Below are 22,415 nucleotides of genomic sequence, written 5' to 3' on the forward strand. Positions count from 1 at the left end.
TCCTGTAAATACCCATTTAGAAATGCTGTCTTGACATCCTTTTGGAAGAGCTTCATTACTTTATGAGCTGCGAATGCTATCAGAAGTCTAATAGCTTCAAGACGAGAAACAGGTGCGAAAGTCTCATCATAATCTATTCCTTCTTGTTGATTATAACCTTGGACCACCAATCTTGCTTTGTTCCGAACGATGAATCCGTCATCATCTAGTTTATTCCTAAATACCCATCTTGTTCCAATAACAGATCGATCCTTAGGTCTAGGAACTAAGTTCCAAACTTTGTTCCGTTCGAACTGTTGAAGTTCTGCTTGCATGGCTATAATCCAATCCGATTCTGCAAGACCCTCATTGATATTTATTGGCTTGATCATGGATAAGAATGAGTAGAATGAGCAGAAATTATTCAAGCATCATCTCGTTTGAACTCCCTTCTTAATATTTCCGAGAATATTGTCCATTGGATGTGAGCTCTTGTATTTCCATTTTAGTTGAAGTACTTGTCTCTTCATCATTATTTGAGCTTGACCCAACTTCATTTGGATCAGAATTGGAGGATGTTTCCCCTAAATCCAATCCAGGTGTTGTAGTAGAGCCGTTTATCTCTTCAGGCTCTGTACCTTGATTTGGATTCAATGTTATAGTAACATCACCTATAACATTAGATTAGGAATCCTTATTTTGAGTCAATGTTATAGTATCATCAACTATAACTTTGGTTTTCTCCTTTTTATCCTTTAAAGAGTGATCAAGTTCATCACTTATTCCTTCAATTTCATTGTCCTCCTATTCTAACTCCGGGGGATCGTCTCTAGAAAGACAAAATTCAGGTTCGTCCAAGTCTTCTTCCGCATCCTGTAAGGTCTTATCAAACACGTTATCTTCATCAAAAAAAACATGAACACTTTTTTCAATATAAAGTGTTCTTTTATTATAGACTTTGTAAGCCTTGCTTTGATCCGAGTATCCTATGAAAATTGCCTCATCACTCCTAGGGTCGAATTCGCTTAACCTATTTTTACCATTATTGTGAACAAAACACTTACTCCCAAAGCAACGAAGATGAGAAATATTAGGTTCGCGACCTCTTAGGAGTTCATAGGGGGTTTTCTTAAGAATAGGTCTAATCATAGCACGATTATGGATATAACAAGAAGTACTAACGGCTTCAGCCCAAATGTTACGAGGTAGACCACTACAAAAAAGCATTGTACGAGCCATATCTTCCAGTGTTCTATTCATACGTTCAACGACACTGTTTTGTTGAGGAGTTCTAGGTGCAGAAAAGTTATGTCCTACACCATTAACTCTACAATATTCTATAAAGGCTTGGTTATCAAATTCAGTGCCATGATCCGTACGAATAGATACAAAATTAGTCTTATATTTATTTTGAACACGTTTTATAAGACAATCAAATTCATCAAATGTTTCCTCTTTTGAATGAAGAAAGATAGGCCATACATACCTTGAGTAGTCATCTACGAGGACAAAGACATACCTGGATCCTCCTCTACTCCTTTCCTTCATAGGACCACATAAATCCATGTGTACCAGTTCCAAAGCTTGATTTGTGCTTACTACTCTTTTAGGTTTGAACGATGATCTTACTTGTTTCCACCTAGCACACGTGTCACACATCTTTTCTTGGTCGAATTTGATTTTAGGCAATCCTTCAACCAAGTCCCACTTCTTGAGTTTGTTCAAGGTTAGTGAGCTAATGTGACCGGACCGTTTATGCCATAAACAGGGATCATCAAGTGTAATTTTCATACACGTAAAAGAGTTAGTAGGTACAACATTTAAATCTACCAGATACACATTTCTTTTCCTATGGCCTTCAAGAATAACATTGCTTGTTCCTTCAATTATAATACGACAGCCATCAGTATGAAAAACAACCTTATTACCTTTGTCGCATAGTTGAGATATGCTAAGCAAGTTATGCTTGAGACCGTCCACTAGATAGACATCACTTATTGCGTGTGACATAGAAATTCCAACTTTGCCAACGCCAATCACTTTTCCCTTCTTACTATCTCCGAACATCACCTTTCCTCCGTTGAAAGGTTTGAGTGAAAGAAACAAATTTCTATCTCCTGTCATGTGTCTTGAGCATCAGCTGTCACGATACCATTGATTGTTTTCTTTCACTACTACCTGCAGAAAGGATTAGATACATTTTTTAGGTACCCAAGCTAAGTTGGGTCCCTTATGATTAGTTACTCTATATACTAAATCCTTTCGTACCCAAACTTGTCTAATGGTCGTTTTTCTAAACCTTGGGTTATTTTGTCTAGGAGGAATTATAGGTTTTGAGATGTTTCTTGATCTAGGGGTTTCTTTAGGTCTACCATGACTGTTTTCCTTGTGAATAGGTTTGCTTGGTTTTGGTCAACAAGGAGTTTGTGAAGTACTAGGTTTCTTGGTGTAGTCAAAGGCCATGTCGTAGAACCAACGGAAGTTATTATTCCTTTCTTCATTAGGTTCATATATGGGAAATTCATCATCCTCGACACTTGTGTCAACAGTTTAGCATGGTCGGTATTTTTTCGTATATCATGTGCCTTTTTGACACAATTGTCTTGGATGTGACCCGTATGACCACAGTAATTGCAAATCAAATATTCAGGAAGATCGACATATTTTCTTTTTCTGAAATCGTAATCAGAAGGTGTTGATTTGCATTTTTAGTGATCACTACGGCTGTAGCAATCATATCCTAACCCCATCTTCATATTGTTGTCAGATTGTTGGGTTAGGAAGTTTAAGACTTTTGTGCTACCTTCCCACTTATCATGGACTTTTCTTGCATGAATACGTAAGTCTTAGGTTCTTAATTTCCTCGAGACATTTCGTGTGATCTAGGTCATTTTCCTTTCTATAATTGTCACGAAAGTCTTAGAACCTTTTGTTAAGAATAAGCACAACATCTGAATGTTGTTTTTTTTAACATTGATCATCTCAGTTTTGGATTCTTTCAATTGTTTTGTAAGAGAATCAATTTCTTTCTTTTGTTCTAAAATCACTGCTTCATTAGATGTGATTTTAGTTACAAGAAGTTCCTTGGCTTTTCTAAGTTCCAAAGTTATAGCTTCATTAGCTATAACTTTGGCTTGTAGATGCTTAACGTTGAGTTTCAGATCTGAGGTTATAGCTTAATTAGCTATAACTTTAGACTCAAGATCCTTTTTCTCAGCGTTTACTGTTTCAAAAGTTGTAGCAACATTAGCTATAACTTTAGATTTCAGCTTTTTAGCTTTTGTCTTTAGAATTTGATTCTCTTCAGCAATCTCAAGAATCTGTTCTTTCAGATCCTTTAGTTCCATATCCTGTTCATGACATTTATCAAGGGAATGTTCGAAATATTCAATGAAGGCATTTCTAGATAGTTTCTTAACTCCTTTCTTAAGTTCAAGATAACTTACCTCATCACCGTCATCTTCATCTGATTCTCATATAAAGCAATAATCTGAGCGAGAGTCCAAGCTATCATTGTCATTGTCAGAAAATAGGTCAAGACTGATGCTACTTAAATAAATATAAGCAACTTCTTTATCTCCTGACTCCTCATCATCTTCTGTGTCAAGATCTCCCCAACATGACGCCAACATGACTTGCTTGAATTCTTTCTTGGTTTTTTATCTTTGAGCCTTGTCCTTAATTTTCTTCCAAGTGGGACAATCCTTAATCATGTGATCAGATTCTCCACACTTGAAATAACCTTTGTTAGTAAATGACGATTTTGATTCTGTTGCTTTCTTGTTAAAGGACTTATTATTGTTAGAAGTAGACTTTGTTTGCTTGTTTCGAAAGATCTTATTTTTAATACGACGAGCAAACAATACAGTCTCATCCTCTATGTCGGAGCTGACATCTTCGCCTTTCCAGGCCATATTTTTTATATTCGGTTCTGCTTCAGCGTCATTGGCATTTAGAGTGAATTCGTGGGCCATGAGAGCACCAATGAGTTATTGGTTGGATAGACTTTCAAGATCTCGTGATTCCTCCATTGCTGTGACTTTGGCATGCCACTTTTTAGTCAAGGTCCTAAGAACCTTCCTTGCAATGCCGTTGAACACGAAGAAAACCGATCGAACTCTATAGAGGTCATGCCGTTTTGCAATAGACTTATTGCTTTAGAGTTCTTTTCGGCTTTCTAGTAGTCGACCTCGACATAGTCGTCTTCCTTCTTCTCATAGGGAGTGCCTTCAGCGGATGCAACTAGGATTTTGTGCGGTCCTTTTTGGATAATCCTCCAACACTCCCAATCATGACCTTTCACATAGTGAGTCATCATATTTTTCCATAACCCGTAATTCTTCCCATCAAAGACGGGACACTTGAGGTATTTGAAATCAATTTATCACGTGATAGGCAGCGGTATATAAAACGATAAGATAAATGAAGATAGACAGATCAGCCTCTTTACGGTTAGGCAATCAAGAGCACGAGGCTCTAATACCAATTAAAGAGTCTATTGATCCCAAATAATCAAGTGCGGGGGGGGGTGAATTGAGGATTTAAAACTTTTTCGATTGTATGAATATAATTAATTACTTAAAATTTATTGATTAAACTTTAACTAATTAACTAATGATTAAGTAAGAACAAAGTAAAAAAAACGAACGAAAGAGAAGGAGACACACGATTTTTGAAGTGGTTCAGTTTCACAAATGGAAACCTACGTCCACTATTCTCGATTAATAAATTTAGTACCTTTCTACGGATTACAAATTTACTAACCCAACTCGTACAACTAACCCTAGTTGTAACTCAAATGAGTACCGTTAAATACTCGAGTGACTAACTTACGCTAATAAGAAAGCACTAATGATTCTTACAAAGGTTCACGTTAATGAACAAGTAAGAAATCTATTGAGCACTATTATCTTATAACGAAAACTAAAGAACGAATGCACAAGTTTATAAATCACACGGCCTTTTTCGAAAAATATCAAAACGGTTTTTGCTCTAAAACACGGTTTTTGCTTTTTGAAAATATATGAAAGTTATGCTCAAAGATCTTACTTTTGAATGTAGCAAAGAGTAAAGTATTTATAGCAAATGAGGAAGCATGGCACTCTATTTTCTAAAAACCCTATAGGCCGAAATAATAAGATATGGAAATAGAATCATATCTTATTATTTTTATCCATAAAATCTTAGGAAAAGATATAATTTGTTAATTTGTTATCTTATCATATATTCACACAATATTCTTTCCTTAATTCCCTAGATATACCGAAACAATAAGGAAAAATCATAACAACTTTCCTTATTTTATTTATGCAATCTCTTAGAAAAGATATAGGATAAATATAAGATAATCTAATCAAATATATACTTAATATATTTTCCTTAAACCCTGGATAGCCGAAATATAAGATATGTAAACAAACCATATCTTATTATTTCTATCCTTAAAATCTTTAGGAAATAATAGAGAATAACCAAAAGATAATTTATAAAATATTCTCCTACTATCTTTTCCTTAAATCTTAAGATATGACATGATTTTTCCATAACAAAAATATCTTATCATATATAACCATATCATGCTAAATATAAATGGTATGTTAAGATAATTCTAGAGAATAAAATCTTAACAATAATCAACTTATATCATTAGGTTTACACGAGAGTCCACACAGCTCATAGGCCTAGTTTTTCGTGAAAACTCTATCATGGCAGTAGGTTAGATTTAGGGTTTAAGAGTGGATAGTATTAGAAACCCTAATTAGTAATATGACTCAACTCATAAGTTGACCCAATAAAATTACTAATTATAAGCTTAAAATAAAACCACACTCAATATGAATAGAAGCTTCCTTGTAAAATAAATACTTTTTGCTTAAACATTCAAAAGAGACAAAAACATTTTTCAAAAATAATTTGAAAACATTTTAGTCGTGTAGCACAAACTCAGCATCTCAATGTTATAGTAGAAGAGCTATAACATTGAGCTCTTTTACTAGTAATGTTATAGCTGCCAAGCTATAACTTTACCAGTACAAGAAATTCACTCTTAGTTATCATTACGAGATAATCACCTATACTATTCTAATCTTCATAGGAGATCTTCGAGCATAGGCTACTTCATCATCCAAGCTTGATTAATCTTTAGATGGACTTCGTCTTCTTAGAATACTTGAATGACTCTTTCATAATCTTGATCTTTGATTGAGGCTTGATCATGATATACTTCCACCACAAATCTTCTTAATTGCTTGTAATGGATAAGTCTAATCTAAATGACTAAACAAACAATTACGCGCAACGATTATATAAAATATAAAGCACTCTTGACATCATCAAAACATAAACATATATACTATATGGTTCAACACTATATCTTAAATATTAAGGAGAATTATTGATTTGTGAGTTAAATTAAATAATTTAGGGTTCTATTAGTGGGTTTAAATTGATTGCATGCAAAAACTTGGGGCTTTTTGGGATATTGTTCAGGCACTTGTTGTAATACCCGCCCTGTTTAAGGACCCTTTGACCGACCTTTTGACCACGGAAGACCTTAGGAGGGGATAAGTGAGAGGATATAAGGCTTATGTAGTTGTTTACTCGACCTAGTAGGGACTACTCGGCCGAGTGGTGGTAACACTCGACCGAGTAGGGCTTACTCGGTCGAGTATGAGAGTACTCGACCGAGTATAGCCGTTGTTGACGCGTTATTATAAAACGCAAGTTCGTGAGTCTTATTTCATTTTGTGACGGTTCCATTTCTCTCTAACCCTAATATATCTCTCTCTCACCTATCACCCACCTTTCCCTACACTCTCTTCTAGCCTAGACACTAAAGGTGGAAGGGGATGGGGTTACATATGAAGTATGCAAGTAAGGATATCATCGTTGTCGTCGTCGGTTCGCATCGCTAGGTAAGTCGTTGTTTTGTTGTCGTCTTTCAGTAGGCTTCTAGGGTAGTCTTGTAATAGGATGTGGTTACCGTTTATATGATGCGTCTCGGAGTCTTGCTTGGCTAATTGTTGGATGCATTTTCATGGATTGGCGATAAGGTGGGGTTTCCCTACTCAGTTTACTGTTAATTGATTTAAGATTATGTTTCTATAATGTACGATTGATTATCTGCTGATAATTATTGGAGCGTTGGAGTTGGTGTGGTTGTTGTGATGGTTGTTGAGTGGAGTCGCTTACGGGAGTGGCTTCAAGCCCTAGTTTCGCCCTCTGTGGAACCCGCCTCAGAAGGGGATTTGCACATTAATGAACAGGGTTATCTCTCGTTGATGAGCGGGGCTTAGGTGGGGATTGGCTGCGGTCCCCCAATGGCGGTGAACATTACCTGTTGCAATGGGTAATCTGGCAGGGCTACGCACTTCGGTGTGTAGTCAGGTACTATGTGAGATTGGGAGTTTTGAGGTGGATGATGATCAGCTAGTTGCCTTTTGTACTTACCTAGTTTTTTTTAACAGTAAACTGACTCCGTGTTGTGTTTTCAAATCTGTGGTGATCCATTCGGGGATGGTGAGCAGTTGGTTTATCAGTTACAGTTGTGCATGTTGCTTGTGGGCTTGGAAGGGATTCGAAGTCACCATGCTACCGAAGTAGAAGTCCTTGACATTCAGGTTTAGTGGTCTTTATAGCTACTCTTGTTGTATCTTGTCACTTTGTTCACCGTTGTAAAGACTTAAAGTTATTTAATAAATGTTCTTTTTATTGTTGGTTTGATCTACTACCTCGGGCAACCGAGATGGTAACACCTTCCTACACTGGGATGGTCCTTGGTAAGGCACCTTGGTGTACGGGGGTGTTACAAAGTGGTATCAGAGCAACGATTTTGGAACTTGAACCAATGAACCAAATGAACATTGGGTGTCAATTTAAAATAAACCTGGTGTATGTGTGTTGGGAGCCCCTATGTCGGTTTTGGGTGAGAAGGTGCCCTCATCTCAAAATCCCGGCCCCAATCATGCTTAAGCCAGCTACCGTGGGAAGGGTAGATGTATATGAGTAATCTGTGATAAGTGTATGCGTCATATGTACTTGTTAGCAGTAGTTTGTGTGGTAATGTGTGGATAATGCTTGTGAATGCTTAAGTTTGTAAATTGTTGGATGGATGATAAAAGGGATGACATGAATTGAGCAAGGTAATGTGTGACAAGGAAACTTCTTAGGTGAGTATGATAGACCTCGTGTCTGAAATGTGTTTGTATGTGACCTCCATAGGAGTAATGTAGTACCAAATGTGTCTGGAATTGCATGATAAAATGTGTCGATGTAGGTTCATAGCATAAACGTATCTATTATGTAGTCAAATTAGTCGTATGCATTAGTTGGGATACGAACTGTTTACTACGATTTTGTGTCAGGAAAATGTTTTACTCGTAAAATACCTTAATAACTGTTAGGCCTTGAAATCCGCCAATATTTCAGGATGACATTTCACCATGGCCTGACCATCAGGGTGTCAGGACATCAGGATACCAAAAGACAGGCGCCAGCCAAGGAGGAGGCAACGGTCAAAATATAAGGACAATATTTGACCAGTTCAAAGATAATATTATTGTCAATATTCGGATAATAATTGGAGCATTAATAAAGAAGATTTGGTAATAAAAGCCATGCAATTAAGAGAGTAATTACGCGCATTAAGGAGCATTAATCCGAGCAATTATGGAGGAATATTCAGCATTAAGTACAAGATTTGGCAGCCATTCAGCTTGGCTATATAAGGAGCACTTGAAGATTATTTGGGGACACAACGCATTCTCAAGCATAAAATACTCACATACGATGCTTAATCTATTTTACGATCATTTGTGCTAATTACTCAATAATATAATGAAATCCTCTCCTGGCTTGGTGCCCGTAGTTTTTTCCCATTTAAGGGTTTTCCACGTACAAATTCCTTATCTTATTTTTGCTTATTTATCTTACTTTACTTTTCTTGTTTCATACCCTGCCCTACATATTCACAGATAAGGTTCTGTTGGAGTATGTGTCCTCAACAATAGTGCGATCACATTATTAAAACTCATAATAAGAATACGTAAAGGGGTGATTCATTTTTATACGTCAACTCATCAACATTAATCGGTAATGATTGGCTGACTAGAGTTTGACATTACTGTCGTTTGACGGTGGTGATCAGTTGATCCTTTAAGGTCACACCTAAAGGACAATTCCCTTAATAGATATATTAATTAATTGTATATTGATACAGATTAATTAATTACTTAAAAATGAACAAGTTACGTTTACTAGAAAGAATATATATATATATATATATATATATATATATATATATATATCTTATTGTAATTCGATTAAATAAGATTCATTTTAGTAATTAAAATGTTATATTACTAAAATTTTGTTTATAAAACAATTAAGAGAGAATGGTTAGTTATAATTAAAAAGGGTTGTAGATTATATTAACATAACCTATTTTATATACTTGTAGTTATGAATTACCAGTCAATTTGTCAAGTGTAATTTATTTATTTAAGTAATGATATTTAAGTTGTTGAATATGCATGAACAAGATGGTAAGTGTCTAAGGACATACCATATTACACAATGTGTGACATTAGACAATTGACAAAAATAAAATGGAAGTCTATTTTATGAAATGGACGGTTTTTATGGGTGATTAGTGGGAGATTATGTTTTGTTATTTTATTTTAAATAAGACATAATCATAAACCTACTTAACTAGCCTTCACCTTAATAGACTTAGATAAGAGAAAATGAAAAAGTGAGAAGGCCATGCATTGGCTCCCTTAGAGAATGCCATCCGGCCTGCCCCTCTATATTGAGGACTTCTCATTTTTATTTTTTAGTCTTTTCTTTTAAATATTCTCTACATTCTCTCTAAAAGAAAAAATCTCTGAAATAAGTTTGAGAAATAATTGTTCTAAAATCTAATTTTTAAATTACTAGAAATAGTAATACAAAAATATTAGATTATATTTTAAGGGTTTCCAATTATAGTATCTAGTTCATATTTTATTTGATTTAAGGGTTGTCTTGGGGCAATTGAAAGGAGGTTCTCACATTATTAAGACTAAGGGGATCATCCATTTATTTTGAGCTCAAGAATAAGTAAGAAAGGTGTTCTTACTTGTGCCCTATCAACCGTTTTCATCAATGTAAGGAACTTTATTCTTAATCTTTGATTTATTTATGTTATGCATGCATAAGATCATCATCTATTTTAATGAGTAAGTTAGATATAAAATTAAAGAGTTTAATTTGAGGGTTAATGAAACCTTTCAATTGGTATCATGAGCTTTGGTTGTTGCATGCATAATCGGCTTAATTTTTCCGACTAAATTAAAACTAGTAATTTGTGATTTATTTTATTATGTCACGAAAATTTTTTGCATGTTATATATTCTGGTCCTAAAATCAATTTAGGTCATTTTGATGATTTATGGTATTTTTGGCTCATTTTAAAGATTTTTAGTAATTTTATTACATTTTAATGTATAAAATTGTGTTTAAAATGCTAAAAATAGTTAGACTAAGTTTCTGACCTTGAATTTTTTATATGACCTCACATGCATATTTTACTTATTGTACGTAAAATTTCGTATAAATTTGATTTACTTTGCATGATTTATGATTTTTATGAGATAAAAATGACATAAATGGAGGTAAAATGGTTAAAATTAGTTAAACTTCAAAACAGGCCATGACATTTTAATATGTTGTCACATGCACATTTTACTCACTGTGTGTAATATTTTAGATGAACTTGATTCAATTTGCATGATTTATGAATTTTTAGTGTAAAATGACATAAATAGTGACTATTTTAGCTTAAATAGCTAAAACAAATTAAATAGCATGAGAAATTTATTTTAGGTTGAATTTTTATCCCACATATCAGATCTAAAGTTGGAACATTGATTAGATTAATCTTCATATGCTTTAGATGTTTTATTAGATAAAACCGACAAATTGCAACTATATTTTTCTCGAAATAAATTCGAAAATTTTAACCTTGATTTTTGACTTTATGAGTGTCATGGAATTATTCCAGAATGTTCAAAAATTTAAAATTCAAATTTTGAAATTATTGTAATTTAATTTGGATTTATTCATAAAAGGTTATGATATTAAGGTTAAAAAATGAGCATAATTGATAAATCAAGTTGAATTATTATCAAAAATTGGGTAATGACTAATTTTTGAGTCCTAAAAGGTTAGGATAATTAACGTAGACCAAAATTAGATTTTAGTATTATTTTGTGTAATTTTAATAACTTAAAATTGCGAATATCCATAACACCGGTTTATATTTACGATATAAGTTTATATAGGGCGATTTGACACATAATTTGGCATGTTAGTTGCATATTATAATGCTGCATTTTTCATTGATGAATGTCATATTTTATTTATATCATTTTGATTTATGTAATTTTATCTTAGTATGACCTTAGTTTAATCGATATTACCCGTAATGTAGGGGAATATTGATTCGGTTGTAATTTATTGTGATCTCGTATCACTTTTATTTTATTATATTTTATTTCACAAATGTATAATAGGAAGTACAATATACATTTTATTATTTAATTATTTGTAATCCCGGAGTTTCCAAAAGACGGTGCCATTCGGAAAGGAGTTCCAATCAAGACGGTGTTTGTGCTTGGGAGGCATGTCAAATTAAGATACAAGGGACTAAACGAGTTGGTTTCTGAATATGTAATAAAATATAAGATTTTATGTTTTAAGAAAGGCCATTCTAGGACATTGATGTAACTCATATTTGAGCATATTTAGTCCCCGAATTAGCCTCGTTCCTATGCTTTTTAGTGCATAATTGGGTCATTTACTATCATTACTCTTTCATTTTGCATATATTTTGAGGTTTTGATCCCTTGGTAGGAAAGGAGTAAGAACCTTGCATTTTCATGGCAAAATGGAGCTAAATTGATCGAATTCAATGACCAAGCATCAAAGGGAAGAAAATGCTAGAAGGTCTATGTAGATAATAAAGTAAATTGGGAAATGATGAAAGGATCCTTGCATCTCCAACAAGATGCTTGAGGATTGTTGAAGAAAGAAAAGAAGAAGTGACTGCCCAGCAATCTGAGTGTCGCAGTGCTCGGGACGAGTATCCAACCTTGCCTCAATCCGAGCGTCCCGTGACCAAGACGCTCGTCTTGGTACCTGATGAGCCGAGCGTCACCTTCCCCAATCCGCTCGATTCCTCTCCAGTGCAAACCGTCCCTCAGCCAAGCAGCTCGGGACGAGCGTATTTCTTGAAGACTATGAAAACGGATATGTGCATCTCCTTCGAGAGGAGCACTTCCTCAACTTTTCTTAAGGGTCTTAATCGTCATTTAAGCCCTTTTTTTTGGTAAAAGGTAAGTATATTAATATCAACAAAAATACATCATCCAGGAGGTATTACATACAAATTGGGACACATACACAAAAATCAAAAAGTTACAGACTCAACTTTTTAGCTTATCAAGCCAATGTTTGTCACTACTCGTAACCATTTGTTGATTCCTTGCCCGAACTTGATGAGGACATCACATAAAACTTGTTTAACCAGAACTTCAGGGTGGATAACGTGATCATGGAGCCAAGCTCTATTCCTTGCCTGCCGGATAGAGTAAACTAGCATAATATGACAACTACTAACAATCTTCCTAACCAGCCTACTTATTCTTCTTCCACATCTATACCATTGAGCTAACTTCCTAGGATCAAAATGCGTGCCAAGATATTTCTGCAGGATGGAAACGCATCTAGTACAAAAAGGACAATCAAAGAACTGGCGGGGGTGAGTCTCATCTACTAAAGCACAAAGATAGCAATCCAGTCCTTGATTACACCCCATTCTAGTCATTCTATCACGGGTAAAGATGTCGATGTGAGTGTAGCCGTGGAGTATGAATGGAAACCTGTGGTGTGTGGGAGCTGTAGAGGGATAGGACATACCAAAAGGGACTGTAAGAAGAAAGCTACTGACCCTAAAAAACCAATTCAAGTTTGGAGACCTGTAGTGAAACCTGGAGTTGCTTCAACCTTAAATCCTCAGGCAGTAGCTGCTCCTTCTTCTCCGCTGTTTGGGGGACCCATATTTCATGACTCATCTAAACTTCCTGCCCCTGTTAGTCCCATTGTCCAAATTCTCAGGCAAGAGCACAATGATTCAGCACTTGTTAGACCTACTGTGTCTTATCTGGCAGCTACTTCTCCAGTTAAGAATTCAGAAAGTTCAGCAAGTCAATGTGAAGAGGAGAGGAGTACTAACACAATGAATGATAATGTATAGTATTGGTTTTTGGAACGTAAGAGGAATGAATAATCCAAATAAACAATTAGATATTAGAAGGTTTTTGCACCAAAATAAAATTGGTTTATTTGGTTTAGTTGAGACAAAAATAAAGGAGTCTGACTTCATTAGGGTTCTGAATAATTTAGGGCAAGTTTGGCAAGTTATTAATAACTCCTTACATCATCCACGGGGAAGAGTATAGGTTATTTGGATCGCTCAGCTTTTCTCTGTGAACTTAATTACTAGTTCGGATCAACAGATTACAGTGGAGGTCCAGGAAACCAGCTCTAATGATACTTTTTGGTACACTGTAGTTTATGGCTCTAACTCTGATACTGATAGGGAAAGACTTTGGTTTCAGCTGAAGACTTTAAAGGATAATTGTAGTCTTCCTTGGTGCATCTATGGGGATTTTAATTCTCTGCTTAATTTCAATGAGAGAGTGGGAAGGGAAGTTTTATGGAATGAGATTAGGGATTTCAGAGAATGTGTTGAATACTGTGAGGTGACTGGCATCAGAGCTTAAGGATCATTCTTTACCTAGAACAACAAGCAAGACTTTTCAACAAGAGTGTTCTCTAGGATTGATAGATGCCTTGTTAATATTGAGTGGATGCACTTGTACCCTGATAGTAGAGATTATTTTAGGAATGAGGGGACCTTTGATCATTGCCCTTGTATTTGTTATAGAAGGAATGCCACTGTGACCAGGAATGCCCCCTTCAGATATTTCAACATGTGGAGCCTTGACCCCCACTTTCAGACTCTGGTCCAGCATAAATGGGGAAAATTGATCTCTAGAGTTAGAATGTATCAGGTTGTATCTAAGCTTAAGAATCTGAAGCAACCCCTCAAGGAGTTTAACAAGAATAGATTCTCTGACATTTAGAAATCCACTGAACTGGCTAAAATTCAGTTGGATAACATTCAGACTCAGATGAATCAAAATCCTCATGATAGTGCTCTCCTACAGGCTCAGAAAGAGGCTGCTGCTTCCTACACTCTTCTCAACACTACTAAGACTAGCTTTATCAGGTAGAAAACGAAGACTGGCTGGCTTAAAGGAGGAGATGATAATACCAGATATTTCCACAGCCAAATCAAGGCTAGGCAAATTCATAATAATGTTCTTCAGATTACTGATCCTGCTGGGAATACTTATCATTTAAGCCCTTAGTAACCCTAATTTATGTACCTAATCCTTAGTATAAATACCCCATTGTACTAATTCGATTATCATGTTCTTCTTATGCATTCAAAATCTCATCTTAATCTTGTAATCAACTCTTAATTTAGCATTAATACAAATCTCATTTCTAAATCTTTGCTTAATTTCTCTATTGTTCATCATTTATTTTCGGTAATTGAAGATTATTTGGGGTTTATTTGGAGGATTGACAACCTTCCATCAATCATCAAGTACTTCTATTATTCTTTGCTTTATTATTTGGAATCATCTTTAGGTATAATTCTCTCTTAATCCTTTTTAATTATTGTTAATCATCTTCATTTGTTCATCATGTTTTGCCTTGCTAGTATGATTGACAACCTTGTTAGCATGTTAAACTTGATAACGAGTGAGTAGTTTCCTTAACTAGGGTTAATGGGGAATTAGGGGAAACCAACATGGGGATTGATTCATGCTTAATCTAATATGCTTTCATAATTAATTAATTTGTTTGTTGTGATTTCAACTTATGCACATGTTATGTTTGATGAAATGTGAGCCTATGAATCCTTGCATTTTTTACTCATCACTTACCTTTTCAATGAGACTTGTAAGACATAAACCAACTCGAGTCTCATTAGACCATGCATATAGTTGGATTTGGAGGATTAAGTCGACTTGTAGGTGTTGTACAATCTAATCGATTCGGCTCCGGGACACAAACCTTCCTAGGGATTGTAAGATATACACTAACTCGATCCCATCACAACAATAAATGCTTGCATCTAGTAGAAGACATGTTTGTATGATCAAATCCCATGAATCCCCTATGAACCCATGATACCCTAGTGCTTTTAATCAGTTATTTACATCTCATTTTAATCATCTTGCTTGCTTTCATTACTTTATTTACATTGTTATTTAGTTTAGTTGATCTCCTACCTCAACCCAAATTGTGACACCCTTAGACACGACCATTTGCAATCGAAAATCCTACATCAATACCCGTCCCTTGGGATCCGACCTTTACTTACCTCTTTACTAATAGTAGTGTAGTTTGTGAAGTTATAAATATTTTTTTTGTCGAGGTAACTTTTGACGACGAGTAACAAAACCGACGAACCAAAAATGGCGCCATTGTCGGGGACGGTGTTAACTTGATTTGATTTTCTTTGATTGTTTTTAGTTGTGTCTTTATTTACCTTGGGGAAGTCAAACTCTTCAAGGTTTATTCTAATTGTTTTCGAGTTGTTTGATATTTTGCATGTCTAGGAGATCACAAGGTAACTTGTTACCCATTGATCTTGAAATTGAAAGAACTTTGACCAACAATAGAAGACTTGCTAGAAATACTTTGAGAGGTATTGGTGAGATTGTGGACATTCAACCAAATAATATTGAGTTCATAAACCCTTTTGCAAGAGAAGGTGAGGATAACCCAAACACATAATCAACCACAAAATTAACTCACAATGCCTAAATTTTCATCACATTCCGTACCAATCGAGGAGAACCGACCAAATGGTACTCCCACACCACAACATTTGACCGGTAATTTCATTGCAAAATCCGCATTTATCCAATTAGTCAAAAGAAGCCAATTTGGGGGGATGTCTAGTGAAGACCCACATTCTCATATGGAGACTTTTTGTGACTGTTGTGATGCGATTTCTCAAACCGGAGTTACTCAAGACCAAATTCGATGGGTCTTATTTCCTTTTTCTTTAATTGGTATCTCAAAACAATGGTTGAAGAGCCTTGATAAGGCCACTCTTGGTATTGACTTTTGGAAGAAATTGGCACTTGCTTTCTACAAGAAATTCTATCCTCCGGAAAAGACTAACATGCTAAGAGCCCAAATCACCGGGTTTAAATAAAGGGACGAAGAATCTTTATATGAAGCTTGAGAGCGATTCAAGGGAACTTACCGCTCATGTCCTCATCACGGACTTAGCGAGTGGTTCTTGGTACAACAATTTTGGAATGTTCTATATGAAGACTCCCGAAACATTCTCAATATGGGATCAAATGGTATGTTTACCGAAGTTTATGATAATCAAACATGGAACAAGATTGAGTAAATGGCGGTCCATAACTCACAATATAGTAGACCTCGGAAGGCTACTAGAGGAGGAAAGCATGAAGTGGACTCTATTACTCAATTGGGTGCTCAACTTAGTGCTCATATTGATACCATTAACTTGAAGTTTGAGAAGGCTATAGCTAAGCTCGAAGAAGCCTCCAAATATAAGAAACATGTTAATGCCATGGTGGCATCTTCATCAATTCCAAGTGGAATATGTGAGAGTTATGGAACTTTGGGACATGGCCAAAGTGAATGTAGGGGAACAAGTGAATGCTTTCCAAGCATACAAGAGTGGTACCCCTTATTCCAACTATTACAATGAAAACACCAAATTCCATCCCAACCTCTCATATAAAAGCCAAAATATTCAAAACCCTCAAACAACATACACCCCACCTCCAATGAGAAACCAAGCTCAAAGACCCTTTTACAATCAAAACCAAAGTTATCAAAACCAAACTCCATACAATCAAACAAATGACCAAGGTTTTGATGTTCAAAAACCGGTCCTTTAAATGCAAAAGAACCAACAAGAGTTTTTCACTCAAATGCAAAAGGATAGTCAAGCAAAAGACATCACCATCAACAACATCCTAGCTCACACAAAGATGTTGGAGACCCAAATGTCTCAATTGGCATCTTCAAGTTCACAAAGACAGAAGGGGCAATTACCACCTCAAGGTAATCCCTCAAGATAAGAATCGGTGAGTGCCATCCATTTGAGGAGTGGTACAAGGTATGAAGGGCCGAAGAGGCCCATTGATGAAGATGTTGTGAATGCTAGTGACAAGGAAAGAGTTGTTGAAAACTCTAAAGAAGAAGAACCCACCATTCAAGAAGCTTCAAAGAAGGATGAATAAAAGGCCAAAGAGAAGGAGCCTATTGTGATTAGACTTCCTTTTCCAAGCCGTCAAGCTAAGCCTAAGTTTGATGACCAACTTGGGAATTTTATGGAGATTGTCAAGAACTTGGAAGTCTCAATTCCATGTACGGAATTAATCAATCATGTTCTGGCCTATGCTAAGTATATGACAGATATTCTTACAAAGAAGAAATACATCCGGAAGCTTGAGACTATTGCTTTCACTAAAGTGAGTAGTGCCATCCTACAAGGAATTTAACCTCCAAAATTAAAGGATCCGGGAAGTTTCTCCATCCCATGCACCATTGGTGACACTACGATCAACAAAGCTCTATGTGACCCTGGGGCAAGTGTGAGTGTCATGCCATATTCGGTGTGCAAGAGGCTAGGAATGGGAGAACTTAAGTGCACCAATATCACACTTCAAATGGCGGATCGATCTACGAAGACACCTTTAGGGGTATGGGAAGATGTGCTGGTAAGAACTGGCAAGTTCTTCATCCCGGTGAACTTTGTTATTGTTGACATGGAATAAGACTCCAACATTCCTATCATTTTAGGAAGACCTTTCTTACACACCGCGGGAGCGGTGATTGATGTGAAACATGGAGAGCTCACCCTTGAAGTGGGAGATGAAACAATCACTTTTAATCTTGACAAGACAATGAGAGCTCCCCGATTACATGAGCCATGTTTTATGGTTGATCACAATTGCCGGCAAGATGATAGGAAGAAGTTGGCATTTCAATGGAAGAAAAAAGTGGATGATGCTCCATTCAAAGAGCAAGGAAGTTTCAACAAAGAGAGCTTGAAAAGCTCACCCATGACAAGTGAAGAAGAAGGCCTCATTGGCCAAGACAAGAAAGAAGGAGAGTTGTCTTCAACAACTCATGACATTTTAAGGGATCAAGTAGACGAAGTATGCGGTCTTTGGGATGATGAGTTTGAAGGGATATTCAATCCCTATATCGGTAATGCTATGACCCAAGACCACCATGAAGAACAACAAGTGCAAAGGTCTATTGAAGATCTTCATCATGACAATGAACAAGCTTTCGTCTACTTCTTCAAGGTGTTGAGCAACATCAACAACACCTTGAACATGCCCTCTTGACATCTCATTATTGGATGAGAGTTTGGTGGAGTCCTTCCTAAACCACCATTTGTAAATATTCTAACTCCCTAACTCGCATTTTAATTATTGTATTTTTGTCAATTTTGGATTTACATTTTTATGCCTTGATTAATATTTTCATCATTTTAAGAGAAGTGAGGGAGGGACTTATGTGATTATTGATGTGTAGTGTTTTGCCTTAGTGTAGGGATAACAATTGCCTAGGCTATCCAAGCCTTCGTAGTGCCCCCACAATGAAGACCACAAGAAATGAAGAGTGAATTACACGGGTTACGAAATGGCCACGGGTTGACCTGATTCTGTGTGGCAGAGGGAAAATCCGAGCGACCCGACGAGGATTCGCTCGTCCTGAGAAGAACCCGAGCGTCCAGGGTAGGATATGCTCGTCCTGTGAAGCTGGAAAAGAAAATTTTGGGTCTGACGAAGAATCCGAGCATCCCACGTGGGAATCCGCTCATCTTAGTCAGGACGCTCGTCCTACTGGGAATCCGCTAGTCTTATTGCTGAAGAATTCTGGGATTTCTCCCTGATAAGGAATCCGAGCGTCTCCAATCCAGTCCGCTCGTCCTGCCAAAAAAAGACGCTCGTCTTGCAGATAAGACGCTCGTCCCCAGCGCGTTTTTTCTGAAGCCAAAAACAGAAGAATCCGCTCGTCACGACGCCTGTCCGCTCGTCTCCCGCTCTGATTTTCAAAAAAATAACGGGATTAAATACCCCTTTCCCCATCTCATTTCCTCATTCACAACATAAACACTACTCCAAACCCTCAAAACCCTCATTCTCTCCATCAAACAACATCAAATTTCTCAACCAAAATCACCCAAATTAAATCCAAACTTCCTTAAAACACAATTAAATCACTCCTTCACCAACAACAACTGATTAAAACACCAACATCTTCAAAGTTTGAGTCGATTTTTGGGATACAAGGCAACATTAAAATATCCTAAATCGATTTGGGTCTTATTGAAATTTGAAGAAATCAAGCTTACATTTGGTGTTACTACATAGAGGAGCATGGCAAGAACAAAAGGTGGAAGTAGGGCACCCCCAAAGAAGAACCTTTCCAAAAGACAACAAGCTCTTCAAGCTATTCAAGCATCTAAGGCATTGGTGGTTCAAAATGCAAGGTTGGAAATTCAAGAGTCTATTCCTTCTATGGAAGCTATTACTTCTACTCCGGTTGTTGGACAACTAGATAATTATCCGGAGGCAATTTTCACTTCCGACTCTCATAGGGAGAAATTTGTTTCCTTTGCTAAGAAATATATTTTACCCACCTAATTCATATGCCAAGAGACCTTGTCAAAATTGGGTGTCCTATAACAAACCAAGACCTTTTTCGAGTCCATGGGATTGAGTACATTGTTTAATATGCAAGAGTTGACTTACTCATCCCACACCTTAGAGTTTTTAAGCTCATTGAAAGTTACCAAAGTGGAGGCTCTAAGGAACATTGAATTCCGGCCCGAGAATGTTGATAGGAAATTGTCTTTTGAAGAATTTGGTAATGTTTTTGGCCTTAGGAATGACCCGACCTACACGAAGAAACCTACCAAGTATGACCCCGCTCCCCTATGGAAGGCTATTACCGGGAGAGAGTTTACATCTTATCATGATTATCGTGCTCTTTTTGTCCATCATCCGGGCATAAGGATATGTCACAAGGTTGTTGGGCATACTTTGATTGCTAGGAAGGGCACGAACCATTTCATCGAACTTGACTTTATTTATCTCTAGTCGACCTTGGACATTGGAAGAGAGTTCACCAAAAAGTACAACATTCTTCAACTTTTGATTGAGAGGTGGCTCAAAGTCGATCATGGCAAAGAAGCCACGGCCTTTATTGTTAATGGAGGTTTGGTAATTTATTTGGCAAAACATTTCTACCGGAATATCTACAAGGATAGCACCTATAAACCGGTTAAGGGAGGCCATATCAATGATCTGGCCACCATGGTTCAAAAATTCAAATGGGTCACGAATGATACTCTTGATGACAAATTTGGGTGGTTAACAAAAGAAGCTAAATCCTTCACATTGCCAAGCAAGATTTGCCGATTGAATGTTCATAGGCCAAACTACCTTCTCCCACTCTCCGAAGAAGCCGAGTATATTATATAACACCAAGGGGAAGACATTGCCGAGCTCTCCTCCTCCTCCAATATCACCCCACCTTACCCATTCACCTACCATGAATTTCAACCCGAAAATGTTAAAGCGGGGAATGACTACTTGACTCTCTTGATGAAAGAAATACACAAGCAAGCTTATGAGGATAGAGTCAATGCTTATAAAGCATAATATCCACCTCTCCTACATCTTGCTAGGCGAGGACTTCTTGACCCATCTTGTCCTTGTCCTTTTCCTAGTTGGGCGGATAAGGAAACCTTCTTTCCTAGTGCTTCTAGAGGTGGCAACTTGGGTGAAGAGGAGATGGTTGTTGCTGAGAGTGGTTCTCAAGAACGTGAAGAAAGTGAAGAAGAAGAAGAAGAAGAAGAAGAAGAAGAAGAAGAAGAAGAAGAAGAAGAAGAAGAAGAAGAAGAAGAAGAAGAAGAAGAAGAAGAAGAAGAAGAAGAAGAAGAAGAAGAAGAAGAAGAAGAAGAAGATGATGAAGAAGAAGAAGAGGGAGGTTCAAGTGCAAGTGATGATAACTCCGGATCTATGGAGGTTGATGATGATGATTCAAGTGATGTTGGTGATGATGATGGAGATGATAGTGATGACGCCATGGCCGAAGATTGAGGTTTGTCTATTTCTCTTGTTTTTCATATAATTTGCATCTTGGTCATAGTTTGCAGTCCTAGCATCATCTAGAGGACTCACACCTCGGCCACATTGAGGTGTTTCTTTTATTGTTCCCACATTCAAATTCCAAAATGACAAATGTAGTTTCATGCATAACATCCTTATGCATGAACTCCCCCAATTTTTGACATTAGAAATAGTGTCTTTCGGTTTAGGAAAGTTTATGCATATTCATTGGGAGCTAATCTAAATTATGCTCTCAAACATAATAAAAACCCATGCATCATATAGCATAGCTTAGTTTGCATTCACTCTTGTTTATATGTCATATAGTTTGCATTTAGCTTAAGAAAGCATGCATTTTCATATAAATTGCATAATTTCCTATTGTATTGGCCATTGAGGACAATGCCCATACTAGTGTGGGGATAGGAAATTCTAACATGACTTTTTAAACAAAAATGATAAAAATTGAATTTTTTTGAAAAATTCAAAAACATGTCTTTTAATTTTAATAAAACAAAATTCATAAAAATTTGAAAAATTGAAAAACCCAAAAACATGTTCATTTCCTTTGTAGTGTAGTGTTGTATATATTGTGTTTGTTTATCCTTTTTCACATTGATCGACTACGCCACATCCGAGACATGAGGATATTGAAGACCGCATGGTATGATCTTTCCAATCTCCTTTTTCCTCTCTATGTTAATGACTATGTGGCTTTATTTTGATTGATGCGGTATAAACAATGTGAATTTAGGATTGCATTTAGATTATTTGGCATACTAGTTGGTAGAATCATATGCATTAGGATGTATAAATGATAGTTGCATCATGGCATATACTTGCATTTAGGAAACATTTTGTGAAACCGTCTATTTGGGAAGCTTGACAAGTATATATAAGGCCCTTGTAGATACTTTTTCTTCTTAAGACTTTGCTTATTAGAATACTTGTAAAACACCCTAAGATGTATCATGCTAGTATCCTATGACCCATGGATTAAGGCCTAGTCAAGAGTACCTTGTGGTGTGATAACTCCATAGCTACCGTTTATTCCAAGGTGACTCTTGAAACCATGTAACCATCCATTATCCATGTTCTACCATATTTTTGTCAACAAAGGGAATGGGCACAAAA

General features: G+C 36.4%; 1 non-coding gene across 1 annotated transcript; it reads right to left on the reverse strand.

Moving 5' to 3' along the window:
• Positions 1-16,288: 16,288 nt before the first annotated feature.
• On the reverse strand, positions 16,289-16,395 carry LOC141624722 (small nucleolar RNA R71). Its single transcript, XR_012534528.1, has one exon. It is a non-coding gene; the product is annotated as a small nucleolar RNA R71 (small nucleolar RNA).
• Between the last annotated feature and the right edge of the window lie 6,020 nt (positions 16,396-22,415).

This window comes from Silene latifolia, chromosome X (genome assembly GCF_048544455.1).
Source record: "Silene latifolia isolate original U9 population chromosome X, ASM4854445v1, whole genome shotgun sequence".
NCBI classification, from domain to species: Eukaryota; Viridiplantae; Streptophyta; class Magnoliopsida; order Caryophyllales; family Caryophyllaceae; genus Silene; species Silene latifolia.